At 39.0% G+C, this 4949-nt stretch overlaps 1 pseudogene; it reads right to left on the bottom strand.

Annotated features, from left to right (window-relative positions):
* Nucleotides 1–541: 541 nt before the first annotated feature.
* Nucleotides 542–638, bottom strand: LOC130040963 (uncharacterized; annotated as a pseudogene).
* Between the last annotated feature and the right edge of the window lie 4311 nt (nt 639–4949).

The following is a 4949-nucleotide window of genomic DNA, read 5'->3' as shown; positions in this document are numbered from 1 at the left end:
TTCAGTCTGTTTGATCTATCGAGAAGTGACAAAGAAGTGTTGAAATCTCCTACTAGTATTGTGTTACTATCAATGTTTTTCTATAAGTCTATTAGAAGTTGTTTTAAAGTATTTTGCTGGTCTGTCATTAGGATCATATACATTGAGGAGGGTGAGTTTTTTCTGATGTACATATCCCATGATCATTAAGAAATGACATTCACTGTCTCTGATAACCTTTAGCTTGAAGTCCATGTGGTCTGATACTAGTATGGCCACTCCAGCTTTGCGGAGGTGATATTTTCTTGAAAACTTGTTTCCCAGCCTTTTACTTTTAGCCCATGGGTGCTTTGATTGTTCAGACATGTTTCTTGCAGGCAGCAGAATGTTGGGTTCAATTGTCTTATTCATCTTCCTATTCTGTGCCTCTGAATTGGCACATTTCATCCATTGACATTGAGAGAGATTGTTGTTTTGGGGATTTGTGCTCTCTTTATGTATAATTTTTGTACTTGTGGGGATTGTCTTAGCTTAAAGTATACTTGTTAATTCTTCTTGCAACAAAAATATGGAATGCTTTACAAGTTTGCATGTTATCTCTGTGCAAGGACCATGCTCATCATTGTATCATTTCAATTTTAGTATATGTGTTATCAAACCTAGTAGGAGTAAATTTTTCCATATTTTTCGCTTCTTATTACTTTGAGTGTTGTCCTTCCTCACTCCTATGGCAGACAATGATTCCTAATCAAGGAATGTATTTCAAAGCAGCATGAATAATAAATAGATTTAGAATTTTAATGTCCCAGAAATAAAAATATGGTTTTTACTATATTATCGTTTACCATACCCTAGGCATCAGTTTTACAAAATAATTCTTTTGGAAGATGGTATATGAGTTTGTTTAATGTTGTTCCCTGAATCCTTCATTAAGGACATTAAAATAGAGCCTTTTGCTGTTCTCACCTCAGTCCTGTGTACATCTCCAGGAAAAGGTGAATGGTGTTGTCTGCACTTTGACCACCTTGAACGTATGTAGGATTTTTCTCCTGAAGGATGAGGTGAGGATCATATTGATGATTTCATTCCACCTTATTACAAGTTCAACTTGAACGGAAGGTGAGACTCATGAGACTCCTATAAAGGACAGAACAAAGGGTCTCAGTGAAGTTTAATGGCCAACTCATATTAACAACATAGATGACTCAAAGTAACCTGTGTGCATCTTTGTGTGTAGTGAGTTTCATATCTACTGATAGTGATTGTCAGTCATGACACATGGGCAAAACAGACCTGTAATTAAAAATCTAGTTCTCTGAGCAGAGTGGGGTCTCTGAGGTGATTGAACAAGTGTGTAGTAATTTATTGCTAAGCACATAAGTATTTTGAATGATGTGTACTTTTCGATCTAAAATTAATTCCAAATATGTCTAAAACGACAGTGTCCTGACCTCGCACCTGGCTTTCGTCACCGAGGCCCCTTGGAGGTGCCGGGGGTGAGTTTCCCTCACCGCCCTGATTAGAGCCCCGGCAGCTGAAGACCTCTGCAACCAGCCATAGGTACGCTTAAGACCAACCTTCCCAAGCTTGAAGGAGCCTCTTGCATGAAGGAACTGGAAGAGGAACCCAGATGTGCGGGACCGGGGGATGAGAACTCCATGGCTGCTCAGATCAAGACTGTGCCCCCTCCTTCCAAATCCCCCATCTTCTAATAATTAAGTGCTACAACCACGAACTGCTCCTGGATCCATGTAATGCCATCAATGGCCAACATCCAGAGACTGGATCTTATTTAGAAGACAGCAACTCTGATAGTCCAGTTCTCACTCTCAGAGAAAATGGTAGGCTTCTGTGAGTATTTTGCCCGCATGGCGGAGTCTTTGTTTCTGGTCACTGTTTCTTTTGAGGTACAGAAGCTGCTTAATTTAAGATAGTTCCCTTTGTTTATCTCTGTTTCCAGTTTCTTGGCGAGTGGCGTGTTATATTTGAAGATACCTTTAGCTTCAATGTTGTGGAGGGGTTTGCCGACCTTGTCATCAATGAGCCTGAGGGATTCTGGTCTGATGTTGAGGCCTTTGACCCATTTTTATCTGACTTTTGTGCATGGTGTTAGGTAGAGGTCTGAGCCATTTTTTTTTTTTTTGCATGTATCTGTCAAGTTTTTTCTGCACCGTTTGTTCAGAAGGACTCTCTTGATCCACTTCACATTTCTTGCTCCCTTATCAAAGATTAGATGATTATATATTTGAGGGTGTGTGTCAGTATATTCAATCCTTTTCCATTGGTCTGCAGCTCTGCCTTTGTTCCAGTACCATGCTGTTCTCATTATTATCGTTTGTAGTAGAATTTGAGGTTGGGGAAGGTGATGCCTCCATTGTCTTTTCCCCAAGAATTGCTTTAGCTATTCGTGTGCGTTTGTTGTTACATGTGAATTTCAGGAGTGCTTGATCAATTTCTTTGAAGAATGTCATGGGTATCTTTATAAGGATCAAGTTGAATTTTTACAATGCTTCGTGGAGAATTGCCGTTTTGACAATGTTAAATCTCCCATTCCATATGCAGTATATATGTTTCCATTTCCTCCTGTCTTTTTTAATTTCCTGATGTATAGGTCCTTTACCTCTTTAGTTAAGCTGATTCCAAGGTTCTTGATTTTCTGCGGCACGATTGTGAATGGGATTGCTTTTTCATGTCATTTTCTTCTCTCTCATTACTTGCATATAAAAAAGCCATAGACTTTTGGGTATTGAGTTTATAGCCTGCAATTTTACTATAATTGTCTATTGTCTCTGGGAGATTTTCGTAGAGATTTTAGTATTCCCTGAATATAGTATGATATCTTCTGTGAATAGTGAGAGATTATTTCTAAATTTCATACATGAAAAACCCTTAATATTTTTTCTTATCTATTTTCTCTTCCAAGTACTTCCAGTACTACATTGAAGAGAAGTGCCAAAATGAATTTTTACTTAGCACATTCTGTCTGTAAATTTCTATGCTAAGAACGGTGGAAGAAACAGTGATATCTTAGTAATTTACAAGTAAATTATAAAGACAGATAATTTAAAAGAATTTCTTTGTATAAATTTCAAAATGTGTAGCTTTTATTAAATATATTAAGAATAAATTGTAGGTCTTGATTATATCATGAAGATTATTTTCCTGTTAGAAGTTACCCTTCTAAAATGCAATAAAGAGACACATTTTGAAAATGTTGATTATTCGTTCATTCATTCAATGAATGATTGTAGTCTGGTTGTGCAGTGCCTGCAGGAAGTCAACCTGTACCCTCAGGTGAGTGCATCAACAGTCTGATGGTGTCTTCATGCTTCCCGATAACCTCAAATGGCCACTGTGCCTCTGGCTGGCTCCCAACAACTCAGGACTACGTTTCCCGAGAAATTAAATTCCCGAAAGATATGTGGGAGCCATGTTAACAAACCACCCCAGGCTCAGCTATACAAGCTAATGGATTGGTCTTGTTTCAGAGACCCATATACATATCTGGAAGATATCAACAGCCACAGTTAACCTTGGACCTGCAAAAGGCTGAAGACACTAGGGTAAATCAGAGGGAGGCAGGTTAGTTTGGTGCCCACCCAACCAGAACCCAGTGCAGCCACTAGCTCCCACAATCCAAAATCGCCACCATGCTCTCCTCTGGTTTCCATCGTCTCAGGATGGCTCTCACTGAAATATAACAGCTGAAAATTCGGATATGCGGGTTTTGTGACTGAAATCTCCAGGCTTTCTCTGGGCAGGATGGGCATCCCACCCCCACTGCCCTGTACTTACGGAAGCCTCAGCAGTCATTTCCATACCTCAAAGCTACTCCAGGCTTACCTTCCTGATAAAAATGCTAAATTCCTTGAACAAACATGATGACCTCTTAGTACCTGTACGAGACCATTAATGCACAAAATAAAAAGGAGACAGAGAGAAAGAATTAAAAAGCCTGCTATAGAGACACACTGGGGGTTGGGGTAGGTTGTTGGGGGATGGTTTTAGGGAACCAGGAATATTGGTTTTGGGAAATGTACACTAGAGGAGGGACTGATGTTGGATCGTTGTATGACTGGAAGCAAATTATGAATAGATTTGCAATGGTCTATCTCACAGATATTGGATAAAACATTAAAAACATGTATCCTTCATTTGTACCTCAGAATACTGATGAAACTTTAAAACCCAGCATATCTATTTTTTGTGTTCTCTGTAGGAAAAAAAATGTTACTCACCTGTGTGCCAATAGCTTGTAGAAAGCTAAACCCAAAGATATATCAATGACTGTCTTTGGCATGAATACTGTAATTTCAGCTATGTTATGTTTTAGAATCAGTTCATGGACAAGACGTCAAGAGGAGCAGTGGCAAAGTGCATCAATGTTGAATGGATAATGTTTCAGGAGCTTGCAAGGGAGATGGGAAGATTTGGCATGAGTAAAGGGAAGAAACAGAAGAGTGAAGTACTAATAAGTATCATGAGAAAAATGCAAGGGAGGACATTTCCTGGCGAGTGTCACACTCTGTTGAGATTTTGGTGAGGATAATTATTAGAAAGTATCTTTCCCATTTAGTGGTAAAAAGGTAACTTTGATGGGTGTATTTAAAATTTACTTTAACGATTAGAATTACCAAGAGATACAAAGTTACAAAGTTGCTCATAACTGAGTTTCAGTCATCTAATGTTCTAGAACCTTTCCAGTATATTGGGGCATTTTTGAAGGAATATCCCTGGTGCGAAGACTAGGGCATCTGAATCTTAACACATTTCACCAAATATATGATCTGTACTCACATGATTTACACTGTCTCCCCTGCTCTTTGATTTATGTTTTCATGCAATATTTCCTTGTGAACCTCACCTCAAGTGAGGCTCCCTAATTAAGACAAGTACATGTTTCTGGGGCACTACATATTTTTTGGTTGCTGGGAGAGTCTCTAAAGCAATGCTCAGGAGGTGTGGGGGCC

Source organism: Sorex fumeus, unplaced genomic scaffold (assembly GCF_029834395.1).
Source record: "Sorex fumeus unplaced genomic scaffold, SorFum_2.1 ptg000095l, whole genome shotgun sequence".
NCBI lineage: Eukaryota > Metazoa > Chordata > Mammalia > Eulipotyphla > Soricidae > Sorex > Sorex fumeus.
This window is presented reverse-complemented; position numbering and strand designations above follow the sequence as displayed.